The sequence below is a fragment of the Nuphar pumila genome, chromosome 12, assembly GCF_984573655.1.
Source record: "Nuphar pumila chromosome 12, dmNupPumi1.hap1.1, whole genome shotgun sequence".
NCBI lineage: Eukaryota > Viridiplantae > Streptophyta > Magnoliopsida > Nymphaeales > Nymphaeaceae > Nuphar > Nuphar pumila.
In genome coordinates this window covers 48,062,688-48,086,515 of record NC_143260.1, presented here as the reverse complement: position 1 = coordinate 48,086,515, position 23,828 = coordinate 48,062,688, and positions in this window count along the sequence as shown.

Genomic DNA, 23,828 nt, shown 5'->3' with positions numbered 1-23,828 from the left:
CAGTGCCTAGCACTGCTGTAAGTCGTTTGCAGGTATACAGCAGTGCCTAGCACTGCTGTAAGCTGTTCGCATGTACACAACAGTGCCTAGCACTGCTGTAAGCTGTTTACAGGTATACAGCAGTGCCTAGCACTGCTGTAAGCTGTTTGCATGTACACAACAGTGCCTGGCACTGCTGTAAGTCTTTGCACATTTGCAGCAGTGTCCGACACTGTTGTAAGCCTTTTTTTTATTTTTTCACAGTGTTCGGCACTGCTGTGATTGGCATATAACTATAACAGTGTCCACACACTGTCATGGTTCTCCCATCTTCCCTTATGTGTCTCCCACAAATTCTCTCATTTTTCACCATTTGTGCATTCAAAAACATTTCGCTGTACAATACCCATATACCTTTTTGCTACATTAAATCACTTTTCATTTGCATGTCATCATCATTCTACTCTATATATGTGTTTTGTAGTAAATGGTGATTTGGTTCAATGTTATCTGTACAGTGACATGCCTTCAACGGTGTCCTCACTTCATCATTTTTTTTTTCTTTTCCTAACATATCAGCTATCATAAGCATTCGTTTGGTTTGCTAAGTCACATTTTCCTCATATCCAATGACTTCTCATTCATAACACATACCAGATGATTAGTCTGTGCATAACAATGATAGATTTCTCCCATTGCTGACATGTTAGACCTCATCATGATCTCGCATATATTCCATTCCCCTAAGCATATATACATATCCCATTGTATTTCCATCATATCATGCTAATTTATTTTCTTTGTAGGAAATTTAGAAGAATTGCTATTCTCTTTGCTTAGAATCAATAACTCTTATAATCTTGAGTTAAACTCAAAACATTGTAATAATTAGATATCAATGAGAAATTTACATTCCTGCTTTAGATAGAATGAATGAGCATTGTAGATATCATGAATTACTTGTTCTTCATGCATTTTTCCTCTATTTCTCAAAATCTCACAATGATGAAACATGAATGGCACGTGCATCATTTCGTAAGAGGTAAATTAATCCTAAGTTGATGATCCATATCAATGGCCATAGTCAGGGTATGGACAAAACTTAGGATTTCTATCTTTTACGAAATAACAATGGACCCATACTGGATCCATTTTCAAAATTCATCATATTTACTCAAATATTTTCTTCTTTTATTAGAGTTTAACTTAGAATTAATTCAATATATATACCAATGGCCATAGTCAGGGTATATTGAGAGTTAATTTCATTTTAAGCTCTATAAAAGCACCAAAATGTATTTTATTCTTCACCTGAATTTAAATATAGATTATTATATAATACATTCAATGACCATAGTCAATGATGTATTATATCCTCAATCTTATTTTAATTCATCAAAAGAATGAAATAGCTTTTCAAAATCCAATTTCAATATTCTTTTTGAATCATTCAGGCTAGAACTGCATCATATTTCAAAATTACTTCTTCAAAACTCCAAGTGATGTAAATATCTTCTTCAATCAAATCTTCAAATCCTGTTCATCTTTTTCAAATTCTATTTCATTTTCCATCTCAGAGTCCAATTTAACTTTGAGATTTCAATTTCATTCCATATTCAAAAATCCCAAATCATTTTCAAAGTGCAATTTTACTTTGAAAATTCAAATTCATTTTCAAAAGCTCTAATCAAAAGGTTCAATCTTAACTTTGAGATTCTTGATTCATTTCAAACTTCAAATCCCAGGACTAAATTGACTTAGGATTCATCTGTATATTCAACATTCAACTTCTAAAAATTCCCTTTTCCCAAACTCAAATCAGACTTAGAAATTCTTGAATTAACTCCAAGTCTATTTTTTTTCTAAAATTCAGCACTCATATTGGATCTCAGACTTCAGATCCAATTTCTCTTTAGGATCCAGAATTCAACACTCATGTTGGATCTTAGGCTCCAGATCCAATTCCTCTTTAGGATCCAGAGTCCAATTTCACTTTGGATCTCAGACTCCAGATCCAATTCCTCTTTAGGATCCAGAGTCCAATTTCACTTTCGGATCTCAGACTCCAGATCCAATTCCCAATTAGGATCCAGAATCCAATTCTACTTTGGATCTCAGGCTTTTAGATCAAAAAAAAATCCATCTTAGGATCCAGAATTCAATCACACTTTGGATCTCAGACTTCAGATCCAATTCTCCTTTAGGATCCAGACTCCAATTTCACTTTGGGTCTTAGACTTCAGATCCGAATCTATTTTAGGATCCGAAACCCAATCTACATTCCCAATTCTGGATTTCAAATCCAATTCCATTTTCAGATCTCATTCGAACTCCCTAAATCAATTCCTGTTCCTAAATACCATTTGGATCCCTCAGATCTATTCTAAATTTCAAACTTCAAAATCTAAATTCATCTCAAGCATTTCATTTCCTTTCCTAAAAATTTAAATTCAAATTCAAAATCCATTTTTCTTAAAACTTTGAAACTTTATCTCCTTCTATTTTCAGAGCATTTCCTCCTCATTTATCTTTTCCAAAAAATTCTGATCTACTTCTCTGATCGATTTCAAGTTCTAAATGAGATTTAAACATTTCTTCACTCCCGTACCAAGTTCATCTCAGAATACTTGGAAATTTCTAAATTAATTTTTGAAAGAGCATTCATCCTTGCATCACACAAGCATGATTCTTTGTGCATTTAGATCTTTAGAATAAATTCTTAGGTTATATTTAGGCAAAGCAAAAGGCATAGATTCGATCCTTGGTTCGATTACCCCTGGTAAAGGCGCTAGGAACGGTCGAACCTCGTACCGACGAGCGAATCCCGTCTCTCCATTTTTCCCGCAATATTTTCAAAACGGAGGCGAGTGATTTTCTAAATATTTTTCAAATCAAGGTCAAGTGAAACCACGCAAAATAGTTCCATCTCTCTCTTTCTTTCTTTCTTTTCTCTTCTCTCTTTCTTTTCTTTCTTTTATTTTCTTCCCTTCAAAAAAGGAGGAGAATAGAGGTTAGAAAAGGAAAAGAGAAGGAAGAGAGAGAAGTCACAAAGAGGAAAAATTTTGCGATGATCACAGTTCCAGAACCCAATTCTACATTTGGATCTCAGACTTCAGATCCAAATCCATTCTAAGATCCAAAACCTGATTCTACATTTGGATCTCAGACTTCAGATCCATTCCATCTTTAGGATCCAGAACCCAATTCTACATTTGGATCTCAGACTTCAGATCCAAATCCATTCTAGGATCCAGAACCCAATTCTACATTTGGATCTCAGACTTCAGATCCAAATCCATTCTAGGATCCAGAACCCAATTCTACTTTGGATCTTAGACTTCAGATCCAAATCCATTCTAGGATCCAGAACCCAATTCCATATTTGGATCTCAGACTTTAGATCCACTCCATTTTAGGATCTAGAACCCAAGTCTCGGATCCCATTATGTTTAGGATCCGGAATCCAATTCCAATTCTAGATTTCAGTTCCATTTTGGATCTAATCTGAATCCCTTAAATCCATTTCTATTCTTAAATACCATTTGATTTTCTCAGTCCATTCCAATTTCAAACATCAAAATCTAAATTCAATTACATCTCAAGTATTCATTTCCTTTCCTAAATTCAAGTTCAAAATTCAAAGTCCATTTCCGACTTTGAAACTTCATTTCCTTTTATTTCAAAACTTCAAATCATTCTTTTTCAAAATCAAGATTTATTCTTCCAATCCTGATTTACTTCAAAGACTTAGAACTTCTCTGATCTATCTCAAGTTCTAAAGTTAGATTCAAATATTTCTTCACTCCCTTATCAAGTTCATCTCAGAATACTTGGAAATTTTCAAAACATCTTTTAAAAAGAGCATATATCCTTACATTGCACAAGCAATATTCTTTGTGCATTTAGATCTTTTAGGATAAATTCTTAGATGATATTTAGGCAAAGCAAAAGGCATAAATTCGATCCTTGGTTTGATTACCCCTGGTAAAGGCGCCAGGAACGGTCGAACCTCGTACCGATGAGCGAATCCCGTCTCTCCATTTTTCCCGCAACATTTTCAAAACGGAGGCGAGTTAAATTTCTAAATATTTTCAAATTAAGGTCAAGTGAGACCACGAAAAAGAGTTTCTCTTCTCTTTTCTTTCTTTTATTCTTCTCCCTTCAAAAAGGAGGAAAATAGAGGTCAGAAAAGGAAAAGAGAAGGAAGAGAGAGAAACCACAAGAGTATAGGAAAAATTTTGCGATGATCACAGTTTTGGCGACCGTGATGGGACCCGTCTTCATCCGGTTGAATCTATGCCTTTGCTTTGCTTTAATATTTTCTAAGTCTATTCTTTTGTGTCAGCTACATTTTCCATGCAAAGCTTAGGAGCCTAGACTTTGTCCTAAGCTGACATTATTGTATATAGGATCTAAGTATGGTTTGGTAGGACCATATTGAGGAGATTATTCCATGTTCACATTAGACTTAGGTCTGAAATACAACTCTCCTCAATTTTAGGGATTGAATGCAAACAATGTATGCAAGTGTATGCTCCTTCTCATTTAAATCTATCTCTTTAGAACTTGCATTAGAGCCTTCTGGTTTTATCTGCATGTTGATCATATTTTGAAAACATCCCTACCTATATTTGTCCCGGTCTTCACGTTGCTGGGCTGTCTCACTGAACCATAGTTCGGGAGAGAGCCTCACAACTGGACCACTTATTTGGGTTCACGCCCTCCTACCACGTACCTAAGGGCCATAGTTTGAGGTATATCGGTAGGTGCTCAAGGATGTTGGGAAACCATTACCTTAGAACCGAAGAAATATCTTATATGCCACGTACTTCGAGCTTCGGCTTGAGTATATCGGCGTACCTTGATTGGAATCAGATGATATAAATCTTAGAGTTAGGATTAAGGTCCTATCAGCCATTTCAAATATTGCATATAGAGTCAGCTTTAGGGAGTGTTGTTTGTGCATCCTTGCTTGTATGTATGTGATTGAATGATATTACATATATATATATATATCTTCCTTATATTTTCCAAAACCCTGGGTATATATTATTCAAATTTTCCTTTTGTTTTTAAAAACCCAGGTGTATTTTTCTTTCTCTTCTCCTTCTAAATTCCTTCAAAATTCTTCTGATCCTGCCTGCAAGTTCTTCAAATTTTTACCATTTATTCTCAAATTCCATTTTTCCTCTTATTTTTCTCAGATTTTATATTCTTGTTTATATTTTCTTAAAAAAATCTCTTTCCGTCAAGAGATATCCTTTTCAAAATAGTATTTTCTCTCATATTTTTAGTTGATTACTCTCCTTCGTAGGGTAAAACAATGTAATTGTCACAAATTTTATGGCGACTCAATCCCTAGTAATGGGATACAATTTTTTAAAGAAAAATTCCAACCTAAATCCTCCCTCTTGTCAAAACTTCTCCAAAAAGTTTCTTTGGTCTAAAAACCTCCTCTTTCCTCTACAGAGAGAGAACTGATATTCAAAAATGGTTCAGACAAGAGCGGGAAAAGAAACAGTTCCTCAACTCAGCGACAGTGAGGCAGAAGGGATGAGCTCTCCTAAGTCAGTCAGAGGACAGGGTCAGAACAAGAAAAATGACATCGACCCCGCTATGTATGATATGTTCCAAAAGATGATGGCGAGGATGATGTCGGAACAAGCCGAGGCCAAGCTGAAAGAGGCAGTTCCTAAAAGCAAGCTGAAGAAGAAGGCTGTCAGAATCATCAGAAAAAAGATACAGCCAGACACTACTTCTGAGGAATCAGAGTCAGTCGAGGAAGAATAAGAAGAAGAAGAGCAGATTGTCTACAAACAGAATCCTCCAAGACAGTCTACAAAGATAGCTGCAGAAGAGCTCGAATCCGTCAACAAGCCCAAGTCTGGGACCCCAGCAGAGGACCTGATGAGCAAGCAGATGAAGGAGATGAATCAAGCAATTAAAGATATTCAAGCCAAGGGTAAGGGCAGGCAGACCTACACTGGCGAAGATTTTTACGATGGTCTAGATGGGGACGAGAACCTGGAGAATCTTCCCCGCAAGTTTCTCAAATTTGACGGGACTGGCAACCCTAAAGCCCACTTAGCCACCTTCTATGCAGAATGTTGCCACTTCAGAAAAGACAACAGAGCTCTGTTCATCTGTTTTCCTCGCAGTCTGGAGGGCATAGCAGCCAGGTGGTATGCTGACCACATCAATCCTATCAAACTACGAGAGTTCGATAAAGTGGTAAATCTGTTCATTGAGCGTTTTCTATTCAACACCGAGGTTTCACCTACGCTCAATCACCTTTACAACTTAAAGCAGAATGAGACTGAAAGAGCGGGAGAATTCATTCACAAGTGGAGAAGCACCTGCAACAAGATGAAAGTTCCCATTCCAGAGGAGCATGCATTGCAAATAATCCTCAGCAATTTCTCTCATCCCCTGAGAAGCCTCATTGCCACTTCTCTGGCAAAATCCTTTATCAAATTGATTGAACGAGCCAAATGGCTCGAGGCAGGAATAGAAAGTGGGCTTTACGAGTGTAAGACCCGAAATTTTTTCAGAAAATATCTGAATAAAATTCATGAGGCATTTACCGGTAAAAATAACATTTCTTCTCAGAATGCAAAACGAATCAATTCCTGCGAGCCAGTTATACTTAGGATATTCGTCGAATCGCGAATATATGCTCAAACACTCTGGAAGCCATAACTTCCTACCTGAATGAAATCAAAGGATTCCTGCGAGCCAACTTTCTTAGTTACGTCAATACGAAGGGAATGGCGTACTCAGAATTTTTCGGAAAAAAATCGCCGGAAACCCGAAATTCTTGCGGGACCCACGGAAATATTAGTGGGACCCACAGAAATATTCCTCAGAAAATATCTAGTGGGACCCACAAAAATATCCCATGGAATATCCAAGTGGGCCCCACACCAAGGAACCTCTTGGAATTAAAAAGAAGCCAAGGGGGTAGAAGGGGCATGGAAAAACCCAAGAGGAGGTGGGCTTGGGCTATAAATAGCCCTCCCCACTCTCTCTCTTCTCATAAAAATCGACCCCCTCTCTCTCTCTTGCCTTCTCTCTCTCTCCTAAACCTCCCCTACCTAGCCTAGCCCACCTGAGCCCACCTGACCTGGTCTAAGCCTGCCTGACTTAGCCTGAGCCTGCCTGACCTGGTCCTAACCCACTGTTATCGTCGCGAAATTTTTCCCCCGTCTTCCCCTCCTTGCGGAAGAGAAAAAGAGAGAAACGCTTTCGCGATTCAAACTTTGACCGGATTTTGGAAATTGTTTTGAAATACTCGCCTCCGTTTTGAAAATTGCGGGAAAATCCATGGGATGGGGCTCGACCTGTCGGTACGAGGTTCGACCGTTCCTGTCGCCTTTAACAGGGGTAATCGAACCAAGGACCAAAACTATGCTTGACTTAGCGAAATTATCAAAGTTATGTTCTATCCTAAATGCACAGAGAATTCAGGCATGTGCTATGAGATTTTGGAAAATGCAGCTTGGGAAAACATGATGCATGCTTGGAAAATATTTGGAGTTGGAAAAACATTTCTCAGGAAAAGGATGAAAGTTAATTTCTCAGGAAAACCAGATGAAAGGTGTTTTGAAATCATGAGAAAGTTCATAAAGACATGGGAAAATCATGAATGATTGAAAATCCTGGGAAAGTAGAAGTGATTCTTGAGAAAATGAGAGCATTTGAAAAGGGAAACTCTTCTTAAGAAGACTTGGACTTTGAGAGTTTTCTTAGGAAAATGATGGAAAATTCGTAGGAAAACTCATTGAAGAAGGAAATTCAAACTTGGGAAATTGAAATCCTGGGAATTTTACCTTTTGAAATACTTGGAAATCGATTTTGGATCTTGGAGAAAGTTGGGAAATCCCTTTTGAAAATCTTAAGATAACATTTTCCAAGGCAAACTGTGGAAAACTTGTCTTTGGAAAACCGATTTTGAAAAATCCTTAGAATTTCTTGAGAAATCGATTTCTTGAGAATGAAGTTTTCTTGAGAAAATCTTGAGAAAATCAATGATTCTATGATGCAAATGACATAAGTGAATGAATGCACTTTGAAAAGATTTTCTAAGAGATTTGTTGGAAAAATGTGCATTAAGTCAAGATAAATCCTTCACATATCCTGACTGTGGCCATGAATATGTTCAGAATTTAGTTGATTTAATGCACATGATTTTGAAAACTTTGGAAATATGATGTGCATTTTAAGATAGCCTAAGAGTGTAGGCTCAATGTGACTAGTAGAAAGATGACGGATCTGGGTCTCGTCCATATTCCGACTAGGGCCGTAAATATGGATCCCACCGAGTCCATCAACTCCCTAAGAGTTGGTGCACGTGCCATTCGTGAACATCCATAGTGCTTTTGAAATAAAATGCATGAATCATATAATCAGGATATTGCATAAATTCAAACTATATGACATGCATCCTAGTCTAAGCAGGAAATTAAATCTCTTATTCCAAAATTTACATTATTACATCATTAAATAAAGGAAATAAAAGAAATTTGCAGACTTCAGCTCCTTCTTTTGAATGTCCTTGCCAAACTTGAAATAAGGTTAGCTCAAATTTGTGGGTTTTTCCAAAATTTTCCAATAATATTATGAAATTATTGGATTTAATTGGATATAAACCCTATTTTCATGCTTCCTTGATATTTTGAAATGATGAAAATGCAAGAAATTTAGTGGAAAACAGTTTAAAATTCGGAATTGGGGTCAAAATGACCAAAATACCCCTAAAATTAAAGTTACACCTTTAAAATCAGGGTTTTTTGAAGGAAAACTTAGTAAAATTGGGATTTCGAAATTCAAATTGAATTCAATGATGATGAAATGCAATATGACATGCTTCTAAACACATTAGTACTGTAAAATCAGAATTTGACATTTTGAAATTTAGCCAAAATAACGAATTTCGCTTGTTTTTCGCTTGGATCTGGGTCCTGCGGGACCCTGTTTTGGTATTATGGATGATCCGAACCTCAAATGGATTCCAAATTGCACCAAATTCGGTATGAATCATCTAAACACTCTGATAAACAACCTAGAATGCTAAAAATCACGAAATGATATGATTTAAATGCTAAAATTCAAGGAAAGTCCTAAAAATGATGGATTTTGCCTATGGATCTGAACCAAATGCAATGCTTAACATGATAATGCAAGATTTACAGCATGAAAACTTCTGATATTTTGCAGACTGCTAAAGGACCCGAAATGGAACATTTTTGGTTTTTACAGCCTCGGGATTTGAGCCATGGTGAGTTCAATAACAGAGATTTAGTTCTGATAGAGGTAAAAATCACCCTAATCTGATGTAAAATGCTAAAAAAATACAAAACGGCCATGGAAATTTATGAAATTAATCAGAGCTATGCACGACACCTACATGAACAACTTTTATGTTTATGACTTCGACATTTGATCAACATAAACACCGATAAAAATATAACTATTCCTACCTAAACTAACAGAACAGACAAATGTAGCAAAACAAGGGGCTGACAAGAAAAATCCGAAGCAGGGGTCAACACTGTTCTAAAAATTACAGGCTTTCAGATCAAAATAGAGGACATCTCGGACACCACTTTTACTTTTTAGAGTTTTGGATTTGGAGCAACACACAAAGAGAAACCATAGCCCTAAGTCGATCCAAGATCTCAGAGGCTCAAATTAGGCTCTGACACGTGTCCCGAACTCTCGGATTTTTGTCAGAAATAAAAAACATCAGAAAAATCTGATAAAATCATATTAAAAACTAGACATTCTCCCGAGTTCAAAACATCTTTCGGATTGAAAATCGGATCTTCCATGAGGGATATTTTGATTTTACAAGTCGGAAAATGATTTTCAAAACGTATCCCGGGTAACAAAACCCGACTTGCCATTTTGAATTTTTACCGCAGTAAACAAATTCAAATGCCTCCGAATTTTTGGCAAAATTTCAGGGACACCTAAGGGCGCATTCCGTGATTTGTTTGGGATTTTTAATAAAAAACAAATGCATGAAATGACGTGTGGACTGACTGACAAAAACAGAGACCTACTGAAAATAAGCAGAATTGAAATAAAGGCTAAATTAATCCTAATTAATTCATGAAATATGTTAAATGAATGAAATAAAATGCAAATTAAATCTAGCTAACTACATGCATGTTAAAAATCATCAAGGAAGCATAATGAAACATTTTTATGTATGTCGTTTTATGAGAATAGCTCAATCCATCCCTCGGATGAGCTCTTTCTTCAAACGACCCCCGATTCGAATTATGGAATCCAATCAATGGGAAAAGAAGTGCACCTTGCTTCGTTGCGCAGCGTAGGAGCTCTTGAAAGGGGCAGCTATCACGAGCTTCCTTCGTTCTTCACTCCGGGCTTCGGATGGTCCACCAAAATCGAGCTCCGTTGGAATTGGACTGGCCACAGCACGAGCTCTACTCCACCTTCTTCAATGCGCCAAAGGGGGCACGATTTCCAAGGTTCAAAATCAGATGTTAGGAAGGCTAGGTTGGATTTTCCAAGTTCACAAGAGCTAAAAAAATGATCTCCCAAGGCTGGGCGTGAACCCTTGTTTTTATAATTTTTCTGAAAATTTTTGAAATTCAAACAGGCTGGATCTGAGCCCTCCATGTGGCGCCATCTCAGGGGGTGCCATCTGGGGGTTTTGAAATTCGAATTTGCCTTTTGCAGGGAGCCCTCAGATGGCGCCACCTCAAAAGGCTATTTTGATTTTTTTGAGAAAATAAAAATGGAAATTTTTGTGGGTGAGACACCTCAGCAGGGGGAATTTGGAATTTTTCAAAAGTTTGCTTGATTCTCTCTGCAGGGAACTCCCAGAAGGCGCCACCTCAGAGGGTGCTCTCTTGGAATTTGAAATTCAAACTCACCTTTTGTAGGGAGTCCTCAGGTGGCGCCACCTCATGGTGGGCTACCTTTATTAAAAATAAAATAAAAATAAAAAATGGAGCCAAGTGGAGTCCTGGAATGGTGCCACCTCAAAAGGTGTTTGACACATGCCAGAATGACAGAGCAGTGGGCTCAGAAGGCGCCACCTCAGAGGAATTTGAATTTTGCTTTTTCTGGTGAAAGGAGATCTGGACATGTGGAGGACAAGTGTCAACTGTCTGGAGAGGCTTTCTCAAATGGCGCCACCTCAGAGGAGAATTTGAAATTCAAATGGAGGTTGGCCCTGGAGGAATGGAGGATGGACATGTGGCGCCACCTCAGGGTGGCTCCTACAATGCCATGTGGCAAGAGGGAGGAAAAGGAGGGAAAGGGACATGTGTCTCCTACTTTTCTGAAAAAAATAGGGAGAGGACATGTGTCCTCTATTTTTTCTGAAGGAGTGAGAAGGAGACATGTGTCTCCTACTTTTCTGAAAAAAATAGGGAGAGGACGTGTGTCCTCTACTTTTTCTGAAGGAAGCAGAGAACGACACGTGGCAGAGGGGAGAGAAGGTGGGCCAAGCCATGTGGCGCCATCTCAGACAGGATGAAAAAGGTAGGAGTTCTTGATTTTCGCCACCTATGGGGGTTTTTTGAATATTTGAATTCTAGCTTTTCTGAAGAAAGCAGGAAATGACACATGGCACTTGCCTTTTTCTGAGGAAATGAGGGTTTGCCATGTGTCCTCTGCAGGAAACACTCCAGATGGCGCCACCTCAGAGGAGACAAGCCTACCTTTTTTGTAGGAATTCAGAAGTGACACATGTCTCCTACTTTTCTGAGAAAAGTAGGAAGAGACATGTGTCAGGCTACTTTTCCAGAAGGAAGGAGAGGTTGACACCTGTCCCCTGCAGGAGACACTCTAGATGGCGCCACCTCAGAGGAGACAACTCCACTTTTTCTAGACAGGACAACCTATGACACTTGGCATCTCCTGGTAGTCTTTGAAATGACACATGGCGCAGGATGGATAGGGTGACACATGGCAGATAAAGGGGATGACATGTGGCAGCTTCTGAAGGTAGCCCCACACTGAAACTTGGCATGGAAATGGGAGGAGAGAGAAATGACAAGTGGCGCCAATCCAGGGGACAAGGCTCCTATATTTTTGGGTTTTTCAAAATTCAAATTTTCAGAAGGGGAGCTTGTGTGACACCACTTCAGTGTGGGTCCCACATTGCTTCTTTATTGAAATAAGGATAAAACCACAACTTCTTTTTGGAATTTTCATAAAAATTTGGACTAATGGGAAAAACAGGAATTTTGGAAAGAGTTGACCCTTGTAGGGCGATTTTGTAAAAGAAAGACATTTGAAATTGTCAAAAAGGGCAAAATCTGAGGTGAAGTGACTGAAATCCATATTGAAAACTATCCAGATCGTTTTCCTGAGGAAATATTTTGAAATTCAGAGTCCTGGGGGTAAAATGGGAAAATTTGATAATTTTGAAGACCCAGGGTTTTGAAATCAATTTTGAAAAGAGTTGAAATTCTAATCTGGATTGGAAATTTTGAAATCAAGAGTTCTGGACCTCGAAATGACATGCTGTGCAGTGCAGTGATTTGAAATGCTCTTGCAATGATATGCAATGTCATGTCTTATGAAATGCAATCTTGAATCAAGACTTGGAGATGTCTGTCTCCTGTCAGGAGTAAAATTTTGAACATCTGAGTTAAAATTAGAGAAATTTTGAGAGTTTCAGATGAAATTTGGACTTTTGCAAGGTCCGGCTCAGAAAATGACCATTTTGCCCTCCAGCGATTTTAGAGGCTGAATGTTGATGATTAGTGGAAATGTTGGGGGAGTGAGTGAAAATTTGGGGTGTTTACAGATGCCCCTCTTTGCTACTAAGCCGGCTCATGGCCGAGCTTAGTGGCAAAGAAAAACACACCAAATTTGGGCCATATGAAAAAAATGCTCCAGTTAGAAGGATCTGACTGGGTATGGAGAAATTAGCCCGAGGAAGATGGTAGATATGAAGCGGAGGATGAAGAGAAAAGACTCACTCTATGAGAGTGAAATTCAGGTTTATGCCCTTAACCTGGATGGGACAGAAATACCTCGTATGGAACGAAGCTCAGGTTTTGAACCCTTGACCTGATTGGGAGTGAAATATCTCATTGAAATGAGATTCAGGTTTATACCCTTGACCTGATTGGGTGGAAAATGAAATACCTCTTTGAATGAGGCTCAGGTTTGTACCCTTATCCTGATCGGGCGGAAAATGGAATACCTCTTTGAATGAGGCTCAGGTTTGTACCCTTATCCTGATCGGGCGGAAAATGAAATACCTCTTTGAATGAGGCTCAGGTTTGTACCCTTATCCTGATCGGGTGGAAAATGAAATACCTCTTTGAATGAGGCTCAGGTTTGTACCATTATCCTGATCGGGTGGAAAATGAAATACCTCTTTGAGTGAGGCTCAGGTTTATACCCTTATCCTGATCGGGCAGAAGATGAAATACCTCTTTGATCGAGGCTCAGGTTTGTACCCTTATCCTGATCGGGCGGAAAATGAAATACCTCTTTGATCGAGGCTCAGGTTTGTACCCTTATCCTGATCGGGCGGAAAATGAAATACCTCTTTGATTGAGGCTCAGGTTTGTACCCTTATCCTGATCGGGCGGAAAATGAAATACCTCTTTGATCGAGGCTCAGGTTTGTACCCTTATCCTGATCGGGCGGAAAATGAAATACCTCTTTGAGTGAGGCTCAGGTTTGTACCCTTATCCTGATCGGGCGGAAAATGAAATACCTCTTTGAATGAGGCTCAGGTTTGTACCCTTATCCTGATCGGGCGGAAAATGAAATACCTCTTTGATCGAGGCTCAGGTTTGTACCCTTATCCTGATCGGGCGGAAAATGAAATACCTCTTTGATTGAGGCTCAGGTTTGTACCCTTATCCTGATCGGGCGGAAAATGAAATACCTCTTTGATCAAGGCTCAGGTTTGTACCCTTATCCTGATCGGGCGGAAAATGAAATACCTCTTTGAGTGAGGCTCAGGTTTGTACCCTTATCCTGATCGGGTGGAAAATGAAATACCTCTTTGAATGAGGCTCAGGTTTGTACCCTTATCCTGATCGGGTGGAAAATGAAATACCTCTTTGAGTGAGGCTCATGTTTATACCCTTATCCTGATCGGGCAGAAGATGAAATACCTCTTTGATCGAGGCTCAGGTTTGTACCCTTATCCTGATCGGGCGGAAAATGAAATACCTCTTTGATCGAGGCTCAGGTTTGTACCCTTATCCTGATCGGGCGGAAAATGAAATACCTCTTTGATTGAGGCTCAGGTTTGTACCCTTATCCTGATCGGGCGGAAAATGAAATACCTCTTTGATCGAGGCTCAGGTTTGTACCCTTATCCTGATCGGGCGGAAAATGAAATACCTCTTTGAGTGAGGCTCAGGTTTGTACCCTTATCCTGATCGGGCGGAAAATGAAATACCTCTTTGAATGAGGCTCAGGTTTGTACCCTTATCCTGATCGGGCGGAAAATGAAATACCTCTTTGATTGAGGCTCAGGTTTGTACCCTTATCCTGATCGGGCGTAAAATGAATGGAATCCTCGAAGGAAGAGACCATGATGGAACCTTTGGATTTTGCACAATAAATCCAATAGGGTTTTTGCAAAAGGAAGGAAAATGGGGTCCCTAAAGCTTGAAAAGGGATTGATTTTGGGCATCTCATTGCTGAGACTAAAATCAGCTTTTGAAATTGCCTTTTGCGGGAAATGATTGGTGGTTCGACCTCGAACTGAAATGGGACTGTCTATGGTGGGACAGTGGGGACACAGGGAAGTGTGCAAATTTGAGAGTTCATGCTCTCAAAGAAGGGAAGGAATCAAGTCCTTAGGAGGGATTTAAAATTGGGGTCAGGATGCATCGAAAACGGACATCAAGCTCTCACTTCATATCAGAATAGCTAGAAAATATTGTCAAAATGTTGGAAATTTTGCTGTTGATTCAAAATATTTGAAAATGTTGCACATTTTTGCAAAGATATTCTTTCTTTTCTACCTGAAGCATTACCTCCAAACAAGGTTCACTTCGTAGAATCGAAATTGGAAACCCAAATTGTTTGCAATTGACCTTCTTCAAGGAAGCTATCAATTTCCTTGATATGAGCAGGAAAGAGAATTTGATATTATGAAAGCAATTGATGAAAGAATACTGATAATAGAATGTCACAAGATTAAAGAAGATTCTTAATAGACTTGGTAGTTTGATATCCTGAGAGCTTCTCTCTTGATAATCTTTCTGCACTCTTTTGGCTCTCTGGTGCTTTGGCTGCATTCTCCTTCATTTTGGAGATATTCTGACTTTTTCTCTCTTTCTTTTTCCTCTCTTTCTCTCTTTTGGGAAGGGTACGTCACAAACTCCTTCAACTTGGAGATGTTTCGATCCTTCTTGGACGATGGGTTTGGAGATCTTTGGCTGATGGCTGAAATTAAATATCTTTTAGGGATTGTCGAGAGGTTCATCGCATCTGCCTTCATCTTGACAGTGCTTTGGACCTTCCCTGGAAGGACCCGTCACAAACTTCGTCATCTTGGAGATGTTTCGAATCTTCTTTGGCCCTGGGGGTCTACTCGCCTAATTCGCCTTCATCTTGACGACAGGTGAGAGATCTCTTTTGCGGATACTTAATTGCAGCTTAGGTGATTCTGAGGAGACAAGGCTTGGGTAAATGCTCTCTTTTCTAGCACTCAGGATATTTCAACTGCCTCGTCTTTACAAGAATAGCCTTTAAAGATGCGCTATTGACTGCGATCAATATCGATCATCCATGGCTTTGCAAAACATTGAATTTTCTTTGCTGGCCATATCGAGGATTTATCCTTCATCCTTTTGGCTGGCCGATAGAAAGAATTTGAGTTTTGAATCTCTTTTCGCGAAAGCTTCACTCTTTTGGAAATGATGCTGAAGGTAAACTAAAATAAAGATTTGTGCAATAAAGATTCTGAAATCAACAATTGATTGACAAATTGACAAAATTTTCTTGAAATCCTTGGTGAAAGTGAGTATTTGAAGTCCGGTTCAACACATCCATGACGAAAATTCTCCTCTCTTTTTCCCCAAAAAGAGAGACTCAGGCTTGGCCCTTACCTGAATGGGAAATGGGAAATACTCCTCTCTTCCCTGAAGAGGAGGTGTTTGCAAAACGAACTTTCGAAGAGAAATTGAGCTTTCGTCAAAGCTCCCTAATATTAGGCTTCTCTTATGGAAAGGGGGCCGAAAATAGTGAGGTCTGTAAATTGGGTCATGAAAAGAACGAGTCCATCACACTCTCCCTGCAAAGAGGGTCTTTAATGACGAAAATGGCCTAGTATGAAATTGGGGGGTCACAAGAAAAGCGAGTCACCGTCAAGCCTTCTCTCTTTAAAAGGGTTTCTTGTGTGAAATTGGAAATTGTTTTGCAAACGGTTCACAAAGACGCGAGTCCCTTCAAACTCTCCCTAGAAAGGGGCTAAGTGAACGGATTGGATAGCATGCGAAAAGAACGAGCTCCCTCGAACTCTCCCTAAAAAGGGTCTCTCGCAAGAGAAAATGATTGAAATTGGATATTGAGATTGATTGACCCGAAGGTCGAAATTGGAAATTGGAAAATTGGTTGTTGAAAATTGTATGACCCGAAGGTCGAAATTGGATGACCTGATGGTCGGAATTGAGAATTGGTTGACCGAAAGGTCAAAATTGTGTGACCTGAAGGTCGAAATTGAGAATTGAGTGACCTAAAGGTCGAAATTGGAAATTGGGTAACCAAAAAGGTCAAAATTTGGAAATTGATTGACCTAAAGGTCGAAAATTTGGAAATAGATTGACCCGAAGGTCGAAAATTGGAAATGGATTGACCCGAGGGTCGAAATTTGGAAATTTAGTGACCCGAAGGTCGAAATTGGAAATTGAGTGACCCGAAGGTCGAAATTGGAAATTGAGTGACCCGAAGGTCGAAATTGGAAATTGAGTGACCCGAAGGTCGAAATTTGAGAATTGGATGACCCGAAGGTCGAAATTGGAAATTGAGTGACCCGAAGGTCAAAATTTTGAGAATTGAGTGACCCGAAGGTCGAAAATGATCTGGAGTCAAAATTGAGAATTTGGTAATTGGAATTGAGAATTGGAATTTGAAATTGAAAATTGGGTGACCCTGGGGTCAAAATTGGGAATTGATTGATCCAAAAGATTTGAATTGAGAATTTGGAGGGCAAAATATCAAATTTGAGCAATTGACAGACCCTGATGATCGAAATGACTTGGATCAATAAAGGAGAATGATGAGTTCGAGTCAGAGCTCGAATAAAATATTGAGATCACGAGTCGGAACCCGGATCAACAAAAGAAAATGGAAGGCTCGAATCAGAGCACAAATAAGATAATGAGATCACGAGTCGGAACCCGAATCAACAGAGAAAAAATGAAGAGCTCGAATATGAGCTCGAATGAAGATAAAGAGATCACGAGTCGGAACTCGGATCAATAAAGAAAACGAAGAGCTTGAGTCAAGGCTCGAGTAAGATAATGAGATCACGAGTCGGAACCCGGATCAACAAAGAAAATGAAGAGCTCGAATCAAAGCTCGAATGAATAGGGAGATCTTGAGTCGGAACCCAGATCAATAAAGAAAATGAAGAGCTCGCATCTGAGCTCGAATGAATAAAGAGATCTCGAGTCGGAACCCGGATCAACAAATGAAAATGAAGAGTTCGAGTCATGGCTCGAATAAGGTAGAGAGATCACGAGTCGGAACCCGGATCAACAAAGGAAAATGAGGAGTTCGAGTCGAGGCTCGAATAAAGTAGAGAGATCACGAGTCGGAACCCGGATCAACAAATGAAAATGAAGAGTTCGAGTCATGGCTCGAATAAGGTAGAGAGATCACGAGTCGGAACCCGGATCAACAAAGGAAAATGAGGAGTTCGAGTCGAGGCTCGAATAAAGTAGAGAGATCACGAGTCGGAACCCGGATCAACAAAGGAAAATGAAGAATTCGAGTCGAGGCTCGAATAAAGTAGAGAGATCACGAGTCGGAACCCGGATCAACAAAGGAAAATGAAGAGTTCGAGTCGAGGCTCGAATAAAGTAGAGAGATCACGAGTCGGAACCCGGATCAACAAAGGAAAATGAAGAGTTTGAGTCAAGGCTCGAATAAAGCAGAGAGATCACGAGTCGGAACCCGGATCAACAAAGGAAAATGAAGAGTTCGAGTCGAGGCTCGAATAAAGTAGAGAGATCACGAGTCGGAACCCGGATCAACAAAGGAAAATGATTTGAATAAAGACACGAGTCGGAACTCGGTTTTCCAAAAAGTTGAAAATGTACCAGCTTGAATACTGGATTTTGAAATAATACCAGTTTGAGTGCTGGGTTTTGGTTCAGTATTGGCGATGATCTTTGGATCATTAGGAATTATGATGGGACTGTTTGTTGAAATCCCAATACCGACCGGATTGTGATTAATGCAATTGAATGCAAATGAATATGAGTTGATGCATATGAATGCACATGTGCATGAAATGAGGAATTTGTTTATCCTGCCTGCATATAGAACAAAATTTTAAAATGCCCCAGTGTAACTGGGAAAGAAAGTTGGATCATTATTTGAAAGAAACAGGAAGGATTACAAGAGGAGAATAAATGTTTCAAGTATAAAACTTTTTCAAGTGTCGAGCATTAATAGGATCTGGCAATTCTATTCCATCGGCATTGATGAGCCGATATGAGTTGCGGGGTAATGCTTCTTTGACAACATAGGGACCTTCCCAATTTGGCGACCATTTGCCGCCGGGACGATGCTTGAGATAAGTTGTGGACCGAAGTACTAAATCATTGACTTTGAATCTTCTTTCGATGATAGACTTCGCATATTGCCTGGCTACTCTCTGGCGATAGGATTGAGCATGCTCTGCTGCCTTTAGCCTTCTCTCGTCGAGTAAGTCTAGCTGCACTAGTCGCTGCTGCTGGTATTGATCAAGAGGTAATTGCAGAAGTGAAGCAAATTTTAAAGCGGGCTTCTGAACATGTAGCGGCAATACTACTTCTGTCCCATAGACCAGCTCTGATGGAGTAGCATTCGTTGGTGTACGAATGGTGGTCCGATAGGCCCACAATGCATCGTGGATCTTCTCATGCCAGTCACGGCCTGTTTCCACAGTTCGCTCCAAAATACGAATTAAAATCTTGTTGGTGGCCTCTGCCTGACCATTCCCTTGAGGATAATATGGAGCGGAGAAATGATGATAGATCTTGAATTTTGAGCAGAATGTCTTCATTCTTTCATTCTTGAAATGACTGCCATTGTCTGACACAATGTCATGTGGGATGCCGAAACGGCAAAGGATGTTCTTGTGAATAAAAGAGACCACATGACGGCCTTCTACTATGCGAAGAGTGATGGCTTCTACCCACTTGGTGAAATATTCCGTTGCGGCAAGGAAGTATTTGTGGCCATTTGAAGCTGAAGGAGTGATGGGACCTACGACATCGAAGGCCTACATGGAGAATGGCCATGGGGAGACAACAAATTGTAAATAAGTTGCCGGAGCATGAATAGAAGGTGCGTGTATCTGGCATTGCACACACTTCTTCACATAATGATAGCAGTCTTGTTGCATAGTCTTCCAGTAGTAACCTGCTCTGATGATTTGCTTAACAAGGGTTTGGTAACCGACGTGGCCACCACAAATGCCTTCGTGTGCTTCCCGCACGACTTCTTTGGCTTCGTCTTCATCTAAACATCTGGAATACTCTGAACTGAATCCACGACGATAGAGGACATTGGCCAAAATGAAGTATCGAGTAGACATACGCTGGATTGCTCGTTGCTCTTTCTTTGAGAGTTCTGGAGGAAATTCGCCAGTTTCTATGAAAGTTTTGATGTTGTAATACCAAGGCTTCTTCCTTTGCTCAGCCTGGTTTACCTGTTCCGCTGGAATGAAAGCAGGTTGGTCAAGTCTGCCAATTTCAAAAGAGCGACAAGATTCTCCATTCTTGAATGCCATAATGGAGCCTAAGCTGGCTAGGCTATCGGCCACTTGATTGAAATCTCTCTTGATATGGAAGAGCTGGAATTCTTTAAACTTGCTGATAAGAGCTGAAACAATTTTCTGATAAGGAAATAGCTTCTGATCTTTGACCTGCCATTCGGCTCGAACTTGATTGACAACAAGTAATGAGTCACCGTAGGCATGTACTCTCTTGACATTAAAGTCTAATAGAATCCTTAGACCTTGAATCAGGGCTTCATATTCAGCCATGTTGTGAGTGCATTGAAAGTCTAGCTTGAGAGAAAATGGAATCATCTCCTTTTCTGGAGTGATTAATAGGATCCCGATGCCTATTCCCGCTATATTCTTAGAACCATCGAAAAATAAATTCCAGACTGGAAATTGCTGGGTATTGCAAATTTGCTCATCAGGGAAGTCATCTTCGGCTTTCACTTCTTCGGCCAGGGGAAAATCCGCCAATTGATCTGCAATTGCTTGGCCTTTGATTGATTGCTGCGAGACATATTCTAGGTCATACTGCATCAGTAAGACTTGCCATTTTGCGACTCGTCCGCTGAGGAAAGGTTGCTCTAAGATATACTTGAGAGGATTGAGTTTAGACAAAATTTTGATCTCTGATGCTAACAGGTAGTGTCTTAGCTTCTGACACATCCATACCAGAGCTAGGCAGGTCTTCTCTATTTGAGAGTATCTCTTCTCATAATCTATGAAAGTCTTACTCACATAATAAATGGCGTGTTCTATCAGGCTGCCTTCTTTGTATTGTGCCAAGAATCCACCGCATGCGACTTGATTGACCGAGATGTATAATAAAAGAGGTTTTCCCAATTCTGGCGGCTTCAGGATGGGAGGATTAAGAAGATACTTCTTGATTCGATCAAATGATTGCTGGCACTCTGGTCCCCATTCGAACTTCACTCCTTTTCTGAGCAAGTGGTTGAAGGGTTCACATCTCATCGCCAAATTGGAAATGAATCGCCGGATTGACTGCATACGTCCTTGAAGGCTACGCAGTTCTTTGAGATTCTTCGGGGGAGGCATATCAATGATAGCCTTTGCTTTGGCCGGGTCGACTTCAATCCCCTTTTTACTGACCAGAAAACCCAACAGTTTGCCTGATTCGACTCCAAAGACACACTTTTGCGGGTTAAGCCTTAACTTATAAAGGATGAGTCGCTTAAAGACTTGATCAAGCGCTTCAAGGTGATCTTCTTCCTCTTTAGATTTCACGAGAATATCATCAACATATGCATCCATGATTTTGCGCATTTGATCGTGAAAGATGACAGCCATTGCCCGTTGATACGTTGCTCCAGCATTCTTGAGCCCAAAAGGCATAACTGTGTAGCAGAAAGTGCCCCAAGGCGTAGTAAAAGAAGTTTTTGATTGGTCGCGGGCGGCCAACTTAATCTGATTGTAGCCGGAATATCCGTCCATGAAAGAGAACATGGCATGTCCTGCCGTGCTATCGACTAGAAGATCGATGCTTGGAAGTGGATAGTCATCCTTCGGAGTTGCCTTATTGAGGTCTCTGAAGTCTATGCAAATCCTTACTTTGCCGCTTTTCTTTGGGACAACGACGATATTGGCTAACCAATCCGGGTAGTCAATAGCTCGAATAAATCCTGCTTTGAGCAAATCTTCGAGTCCTTCCTTGACTTGCTGTTCTATTCTGGGATCCATTTTTCTCAGCTTCTGCTTGACTGGCTTAGCATCCGGCTTCAAGACGAGTCGGTGTTCAACCAATTTGGGGTCTAAGCCCGGCATGTCTTCATATGTCCACGCGAACACTTCTTCATGCTGCTTGAGAAAATCTGTAAGCCTTTTCTTTTCTTCCGGATTCAGACTGGTTCCGATCTGGAGAATTTTTGGATCTTCCTCTGAACCGATATTGACACTTTCAGTTGGATCTTGTACTAGAGGAGATGGTTCGTCATGCTTCTGAACTGCGGCGAACTCCGGTAATTCCTGAAGAGACTGACCATATTCCGCACAATCATCAGACTGCTTTGCACTCTTGTCATTTCCGGTGCTTGCTTTGATCCTGTGAATTGCTGTCGACTTTTGAGAGGCCTTGGGATTGAGAACGAGCTTCTTGATTGTCTGAGAAGTCATTCTGAAATTTTGGAGAAGAAATTTTGGTTCAAACAAATTGGCCTATAGTAAGACAAGCAATCATTTGAAGAGAACCATACATAAAATGGCATTGAATTATAAAATGATGAGACAGACAAAAAGGGAGTAGATGGCATCCGGATAGACAAAGAAGCTTGGAATTTTATTGATTGAATGGATCAATGACATTGGTAAAATGAGACATTTATTTGGATAAGAATAGAAGGAAAATAACAAATGGTCTTCATTGTGCCTCCTTGACAAAAACAGTCTTCTTTGACGAGCTTCCGCCGGCAAATCCTAGTCCTGCTCTGTGGGGACGATGCTTCTGAATCATTGGCTCGATGCGGCCGTCCTCGTTCTTGCCGAGTCCCTTGAAGGGTTGATAACCATGTTTTAGAAGCAAATCAAATCCCTTTCTTGACTTCATGAATTGCGGAAACAAGGGATGATCCTTAATGGTGCCGTAGTCGATTCGACCTCCAACCTTGAAGAATTGAGGACCTTTCCATCGGGTCATGGCTACTGTGTGCAGAGATGGCTCTGAGGATGCCTGAAGTATTTCTCGATTCTCTCCGAGATTGATCTCTTTACTTTCCCTGATGCTGGGAATATCTGCATTGAATGATGGCCGAGGAATCATGGGCTGCGGGAGCCTTTCTTCTGGGTCTTCTCCCAGTATTGTGGTTATTATTCCACCCTTTGACCACTTCACACATTGATGGAGGGTGGAAGGCACTGCATTAGCATTGTGAATCCACGTCCTACCGAGCAGCAAGTTGTAGGTTGGTGGTACATTAACCACATGGAAAAGGACGGAGTGCACCGAATAATTGATAAACACCTCCAAGAATATCTTGCCCTTGGCCGTTTGACCATGATTGTCAAACCCATAGATAGTGATGGGATCCGGAATATATTCTTCGTCCTTGATCCCTAATGCCTTTGCGGTCATTTCGGGACATATGTTGAGGCTACTGCCTCCATCGACCAGCACATGGGGAACCGTCATTCCTCTGACCCGAACGACGATGTAAAGAGCATTATTGTGAAAGGAATGAGGCTTTGGAAGGTCCTCATCCGAGAAGGTAATTGGTGCATTGGTCATGGCGGAGTTCACAATCTGTGCCATGTCTTCAGGAGTGGTACTGGGTTTAACTTTGATTTTCCTGAGTAAATCATTCAGTACTTGCTGGTGCTTTCTAGAATTCTTGGCCAAATCAAGGATGGAGACATTGGATAAAGCAGTCAGAGGCTTCTGACTTGAATTCTCTGGCCTTGGTCTAACGATTTGCTTGAAGAAGTCAGGAGTTCCTTTTGATTTGGGAACTGACTTCACCGGTGCTTCTGCAACTTTCATTTTACTGAATGCTGAAATTAAGTCCATCTTCTTAGAATCTGGAGCCGCTTGTCGTAGCACCGTCACCTGATGCTGAACTTGGAGATCTTGCGCAGAACATGGCTTGATATGTTCATGCGGTAGAAATGATTGTGCAGACACTACTGTTGTGGTGTGTGAAGGGAAGGGGTGATTGAGAATGTCCATTTTCTCTTCTTCTTCTCCTTCCACCAATAAATTCTTTTCAATGAGATCTTGCACGATGTTTTTGAGAACAAAGCAGTTCTCGGTGTTGTGTCCCACTGTCCTGTGGAACTTGCAGAACTGATCTTTCCATTTCCCCATGGGCACAGGGGGATCAGCCAATCTGGGCAATTTGACCATCTCTTTTGATAGCATGTACTCGAGCACGTCCTCGAGCGATTG